Consider the following 7840-nt stretch of genomic DNA (forward strand, 5'->3'; position numbering starts at 1 on the left):
AAACATTTACTAATTCATTTAACATGGCTAAGCAAAGACAAGACAATTTTTAATTGTTACCCAGTTCAAAACAAATCAAAACTTGATATTTCAGGAAATTGTCAACCAATTTTCCTTTTAAGATGCTACGATCAAGTATATATAAAATTTGGAGCCTTTCAATATGTCTCGAATTGAAGCGTATGTAATAGTTTGTGATGGTGGTAGATATATATATATATATATACGGTTAAATCTTAAATAGAAGTAGTGAATGATTAGTGGATGTTACTTGTTAAATTAGATGGGTACCAAATCGTGCAATATGTAATCCTATCATAGCTTTTTTTTAATTATCTAAAATGATTACAATACTTAAATTATTTACGTTAATGTAACTCGATTTAACTGAGTAAAAATTTATTCAGCAAAATAAGTAAATTCTATTTAAGATGCCGTAGGTAATATTTACTTAATAAAAATAAGGCAATTCTTTTCCTCAATTTTATTGAGTTATTTCGACTATTATTTTTTTACAGTGTAGGTTTGTTGCATGTTTTGATAGTTTTCCATCTATGTCCTTTGAATTAGATAAGGATAAATTAAAAACCAGAAGAAAGTATAATGTTGCTATTTGCATAAAAGTGACGAAAGAAATTATACATATGAAAGAATTAAATCGATGAAAATTAACACAATAATGTAAGTAATATTGCGATCGATGCTGTAGATTTTCATTGTTCTTTTATGCTTATGTATCTGTTTTTCATTTGCTCTATGTGTCAAATGTATAAAATGTATTTTCTTACCTTGTATATTCTTCTTGTTTTTAATGTGGAAAATAAATGAAATGAAAAATGAAATGAAATGAAATGTATTGACGGTCATCATTCGTGCTGAAATCGCACTGACCAACTCAATCACATCAACTCAAACATCGATCAGTGTTTGTTTCGTATTTTGGTCTTGAAACAAATTTCACTTCCTTCTTTGTTGTAAATATTACCTATTTTAGCCCTTTTTCGATGTTAATTACTCCTAACACTCGTCTTCTCCACCGGATTCCGACTGCGATTTGTGCCGTCTGATCTGTGAATATAAGCAAGACTAGTTCGTAATTCGCGATGTACATATTAGGGACTTTTAGATTTGCGTGGACTGATACGTGTGACGTCCATTCAAGGCAGTGCATTAAAAGGACGTCGATCGTAGCATAGACCTATTGTCTTGGTGCGAATCTAAAAGTCCCTAATGTCGGAGGAATTTACCCACTCACGATCAAACATAGGACATATTAAGAGCTCTGTTATACATCCATAAAATTAATCCAAGTTTTTTTTATTATCATCGTTAGCAATGTCAGTTTGGAATAATACTTTGGTTAATTATACTCTTGTATGAAACAAGTATAAAAACACTCTTTAAAAAAGCTAAGCCAGCCCAAATAATTATATTCCATGAAGTTATGTTTATTTTATTTCTGTAGATGTATTCCTTTTTGGAACCAAAAATATTGCATACTGTATGCAAGTTACAACGCATAACTTGAATGGATATAGTAGGCCTACCTTTTGTACCGACCTGATTTTTAAATGCCTTTTTAATTTGTTTTTGTTGGAAATTCAGCTTTTTGGAAATGTCAGTGTATGAGGCTACTGGAAATTGTATATTAATGAAGATTTTTATTTTTTTTTAATAAAAAAAAAATGGAATGAAGTACCTTTTGGAACTCGTATTTTTAATTCCAAAATTACAATAATTTGAAAAAAAGCCCATCGATACCAACAACATCATTGTCACTAGATTCAGACGATATACTGCAGATCCAAGTCACTGTCTAGCCTAATTTCACTCATTTTTATAGATAATTAATTATTAAAATTGATGCTGATATATGGCTACTATCGTTCGTCTAGCGTGTGTTGATACGGCTTCGAAAGTGGCATTGCCTTAATCACCTACGTATCGTTGAAACGCCCAGTTTGTATGATTTCGCTTTCGTTTATTGAGGGAGGGGGGTGTTTAATTTTGAACATCCGATTGTGGCCACATATGTATATTTAAGGAAAAGATTTGTACACGTTTCACTTTCTTTAGATCACGAGCTTTCATTTGACTTGCAATGTCTATTCTAATCAATTTCTACTTTAAATATTTTGATTGAAAAACTTCCTCTTCTCAGTCAGGTTGTGCTCTCACAAAGATCGGTTGAAAACATAAACTGTTAGTGCTTATAGGAATTCAACTTCGGGATACAAACGTCGGAATATGGTCGAAAACATGCATTCAACCGTGCTTTTACTGTTAATTATTATATTCAGTCCTATCTGTTTGGCGAACTATACTATTTCAGGTAAGTGTGGACGATTTTTTTTTCGTAGATCCAAAGAAATGAATTTGTAGCATTTACAGCATAGTATAAAAGGACTATTGATTGGTATAGAATTGGATGCAAATATATTAAGAAGAATATATGAAGATAGGCCTATTGCAAGCTATTTATTTTGTGTGTGTAAATCCTTAATGCTCTGTATTGTAGGCAATATTCAGATTTTTTTCTTCGCCTCGTCTTGTCAATGGCTAATTCCATGACACTCCCCAGTGATGGCCTCATCAGTATTAATACTGTTCTCCCTGGGGCTCTGCAAACATTAACACCCATTACCAGGTTGCCATTTAATACATCTGAGGAGAGAGGGAATGTGGGCAAAACACACTATATGATGTAAGAACGAAGTAAGCATCCAACCCGGGACATCTCGTATGAGATGGTTGGAAACCATCATTCTACCTAATATGTGGTATACAGGTAGATGTGTCGTGGTCTAGTTGATACGGTATTTGACCGTGTGTCAGATGGTTCATGGTTCGAGGCCCGCTGCGGCACTAGTACCCAAGTGAAGTAAATGGGTACCTGGTAGCAAGGGCGGCGATTTCTTTTCATGACCGGGGGGGGGGGGGGGGACGAAATGCGAGGGACGAGGGAGTAGTGACGTAATGAGCAAAAACGTTTTTTTTTGTTTTGTTGGGGGGGGGGGGGAGAAAAATAATCCGCATCACCACCACTCTTAAATATTACACAGGCCCTGGGAACGTTTTTCAAAGTGGGAGGGGGGGGGGGGAAGCTAAAGTACTAACGATCAGGTAGAGCAAAGCAAAGCAAAGTGGAGCGTAAATTGGCGTGGGATCCAGGGGCAAAGCCCCGGAGTTGTCAAGGGGCGGAGTCTCATGAAGGTCCGGGGTTTTAGGCATTTAATTACGGTCAGATGAGCGTATTTTGATACCTTATTTGTGACACTGGCATGCAGGTCCCTCATTGGAGTGGGGTCCAGGGGCGGAGCTCCCGGAAGTTCAGGGGTTTTATGCATTAAATTACGATTAGATGAGCATCCAGGGGCCGCCTTAGGGCCCTTGGTGGGGTCCAGGGGAAAAAGCCCCTGGAAGCTCAGGTGTTTTAGGCATTCTGTTACGGTCAGATGAGCAAACAGGGGCCCACCTTAGGGCCCTTCATGCCATTTCAACAACATTTGTAAATCACTGGTATCGAATTAGAAATAAACCACGTTTGAATTTCATTAGGGGGGAACTGCCCCCACCCCCATCAGTACGCAAGTGTGAGGGAGCATAGTGAATGAGAGGGACGAAGGTGACGGAAGTGACTACCCCCTCACAAATTTAGTTGTATTAAAAAATCACATTCCTTAGCAAAACTATAGTATAACAAAAAGCATTTTATTTTCTTCACACTTCAATTTTCTTGTTATTTACTTGTAAATTTTGAAGGATATTATGCGAGGGAGCGGTTAGCTACCGAGTGAGAAGATTTTTGCGTTTTTATTCGTCTAAATGCTGCACTATTGGGCCCTCCAGAGCCTAAAAGTGTGTTGCAGTCTTTAGTCAGTATTTGCTATATCACTCTAAAAAAAAACTGCTCAATTTGAGTCAAAATGTTACTCTTTTGGGTGGTCAAAAGGAAACCACCCGACTTTTGAGTAAACTTTACTCAGTATGTGTTGAGTAACAAATCTACCCATCTGTTGAGTAAAAATATTACTCAATAAAAGACTAAATCTCTACTCAGTTTGAATGAGTCAACCTTTACTCAATATTTACTCTTTGTTTAGCGGTTTCCTTTTTTACTCAGTACTGGGTAGAAACGTCATCAACTCATGTCGAGTAAGAAACTGCTCATGAGTTGAGCCAAATTTTACTCAATTAACGAGTACATGTTTTGACTCAAATTGTTTGAGCGATTTTTTTGCTCAATTATTGAGTATGTTTTCTGGGTAACGCTTAGTTGCTCAATCAATATTGAGTAAAAACATGTACTAAGTTAAGTACATGTTTTTACTCCATTAGGGGTGCAAACCGATGCAATAGCAGCACCTTTAGGGGTTCAATCCTGCACCCTTTAAAAGGTGCAATCCTGCACCCATCATCGAGGAATACTGGTAAAATTTGCTCGTACACAAATACATATTAAACATGCATGATGTTTCTTGGTTAGTAATCATATAATCAATATATCTATTGCTAAAACGTGAATGTAATTGTAACATGATCAGACAAAAAATGATTGCCAAAGGAAAATACAAAATCAAAAAATTGATGTGCATTGTCATAATTTGCTTAACAAATCATGATAAATGTATTTTTATGTGAACACGTGGAAAGTAATCATGAATATGCATGCAATATGCAAACTTTTATTTTGCACCCTCTTTTGGTCGATAGGGTTCATTTTTGTTGGAAGGGTGCAAAATCTTATATTGCACCCTTTTTTTAACCCCTTTTCCTTCAATAGGGTTCATTTTTATGTAAAGGGTGCAAACTCTTATTTTGCACCCTTTTTTGCACCCTTTTTTCTAAGAGTGTATCTCAGTTCTTTCGCATCTTTCTGCACGCGCACATGCATGCACGAGACATGCACATGACGGCAGGCGCGGATCCAGGATTTCTTAGGGGGGGGGGCCCAAATTTGAAATTATGCGAGCCAAATATTGGTACGTAATGGCGACCAACAGTGACGTAATGCGGGGGGTCGTTGCAAGGGGGGGGGGCGAGTTTCCTCCTCCCAGGCTTTGAAGTTTCATTATATTATTAGAGAAAGAAGACGATTCGTTGTACCGTTCTCGAAAATAATTCTCGTCTGAATTTAATAGTTTTTTTCCCTCCCGCGCAAAGCGCGGAAAATTTTACGATTTGTTAAATTATTAGAGAAAGAAGACGATTCGTTGTAGAGTTCTCGACTCTTAATCCTTGTCTAAATTCAGCCCCCCCCCCTCCACCTCCTACGCGAAGGAGGGAGCTTTGACGTTTAATTAATCTTTTAAATAAAGAAGACGATTCGTTGTACCGTTCTCTACCCTTTATCCTCGTCTGATTTCAGTTTCCCCCCTCCCGCGCGAAGGGCGGAAGCTTTTACGTTTCATTAAATCATTAGAGAAAGAAAACGATTCGTTGTACAGTTTTCGACTCTTAATCCTCGTCTGAATTCAGTTCCTCCCCCTCCCCCTCCTGCACGAAGCGCGGAAGCTTTGACGTTTTATTAAACTATTAAAGAAAGAAGACGATTCGTTTTACCGTTCTCGACCCTTTATCCTCGTCTGATTTCAGTTCCCCCCCCCTCCCGCGCGAAGCGCGGAAGCTTTTACGTTTCATTAAATCATTAGAGAAAGAAAACGATTCGTTGTACAGTTCTCGACTCTTAATCCTTGTCTAAATTCAGTCCCCCTCCCCCTCCTGCGCGAAGCGCGGAAGCTTTGACGTTTTATTAAACTATTAAAGAAAGAAGACGATTCGTTTTACCGTTCTCGACCCTTTATCCTCGTCTGATTTCAGTTCCCCCCCCCTTTCCGCGCGAAGCGCGGAAGCTTTTACGTTTCATTAAATCATTAGAGAAAGAAAACGATTCGTTGTACAGTTTTCGACTCTTAATCCTTGTCTAAATTCAGCCCCCCCCTCCCCCTCTTGCGCGAAGCGCGGAAGCTTTGGCGTTTCATTAAACTATTAAAGAAAGAAAACGATTCGTTGTACCGTTCTCGACCTCTATCCTCGTCTGATTTCAGTTCCCCCCTTCCCGCGCGAAGCGCGGAAGCTTTTACGTTTCATTAAATCATTAAAGATTCGTATTACCGTTCTCGCCTCTGAATCTTCGTCTAAATTCAGTCCCCCCCCCTCCCCTCCTGCGCGAGGCTTTGACGTTTTATTATTAGAGAAAGAAAATGATGCGTTGTACCGTTCTCTATACTCTTAATCCTTGTCTGAATTTCAAAGATGTTCTTTGTCTTCTCCTTTTTCTTCCTACGTCCTCTTCCGATTGGAGAAGGGGGGACCGCCCCCCCCCCCCTGGCTACGCGCCTGTGGTCAGATAAACACATCTTGATACCTTGTCCGACCCCGCAATCTCAAGGGTTTAAGGCAATAAATTACGATCAGATAAGCATTCAGGGGCCCGCCTTAGGGCCCCTGGTGGGGTCGAGGCGGCGGTGCCGGCCCCGGAAGCTCAGGGGTTTTAGGCGTTTATTAAAGGTCAGATGAGCACATTTTTGTGTATACCTTATTATTTTGTGACACTGGCAAGTCACTATTTGGCGTGGGGTCTAGGGGGCGGAGCCCCCAAAAATCAGGGGTTTTAGGCATTAAATTACCGTCAGATGATCATCTAAGGGCCCGCCGTAGGGCCCTAGATGCAATCCAGGGGGCAAAGCCCCCGGAAGCTTAAGGGTTTTAGGCATTTAATCACGGTCAGATGAGCATATTTTGATGCCTCATTATTTTGTTAACACTGGCAGTTAACTATTCTCACTTTCTTGCTCTCATTCTATTTTATTTCTCTTTAATATACTTTGTCAAGAAAAATGGGGGGGGGGGGGGGGGGGCTCGAGGTTCTCGATCCCCGCCTTACCTCGGGCCCTGACATGTACGAATCTCAAGAATCATATTTTTTGCCTGGTTCTAAATTCAGGAATTTGTCATTTTTCAACAAACACATACAAACGTATAATTTACTAAAAAGTGAGGAAAAATTTCGGAAATTATGTCATTTCAGCATTATTTGTAATCCACCGTTGTGGAATTAGAAATAAACCACGTTTGATTTTGATTTCCCCCAAGCCCCCCCCCCCCTCTATCAGTACGCCAGTATCTCCTCTTTTCCTTCCTTTTTTCTTTCCCTTTCCTCAGCTTCTCTCTTATTTTTTTTGATGGGGGAGGGGGGGGGGGGAAGGGGGGGGGGGAACAGCCTGGGAGGCAAGGCCCTTTCGGCCCCCGATCTCCTTCTTCCCCCTTTTCTTTTCTTCTTCCTCTTCTTTCTTTCCCTTTTTCTCCTTTTTCCCTTTCCCTTCTTTTCCTTTCTTCTCTCTTTTTTTTTTTTTTTTTTTTTTTTTTGCGGGGGGGGGGGGGGGGCCAAGGCCCGCTCGGCCCCCCCCCTGGATCCGCGCCTGCATGACGGACAATGAAAGAGTACACAATATCCAGTTCCTTAGGTAGACAAAGGAACATACAGCTGCTATTATGTAAAAATGTGTAGAACAGGTGTCACATGCATATTGACAGCTAGTTGCACTTTCCATCGATCCAACTTTCACTCGCACCCGAGGTTAATTCGGGTAAGAGATCAATGTTGATTTATTTATCACCTGCCGCAGCGTAATACCCAACCGTAGTTTACTCAACATTGATACAAACGAAATTCGTACTCAATGTTGAGTCATTGATTTACTCTTTATCGAAGGTAACAAATTACTCAGGTGACGAGTACCACTAAAATCAAGGTCTTACTCCAGCTTGAGTACTGAATTGCTCATTTTGTTACTCAACTTGTTTTACTCGGCACAATTTACTCGCTGACATTAAGAGT

This window comes from Strongylocentrotus purpuratus, unplaced genomic scaffold (assembly GCF_000002235.5).
Source record: "Strongylocentrotus purpuratus isolate Spur 01 unplaced genomic scaffold, Spur_5.0 spur5_scaffold_13, whole genome shotgun sequence".
NCBI lineage: Eukaryota > Metazoa > Echinodermata > Echinoidea > Camarodonta > Strongylocentrotidae > Strongylocentrotus > Strongylocentrotus purpuratus.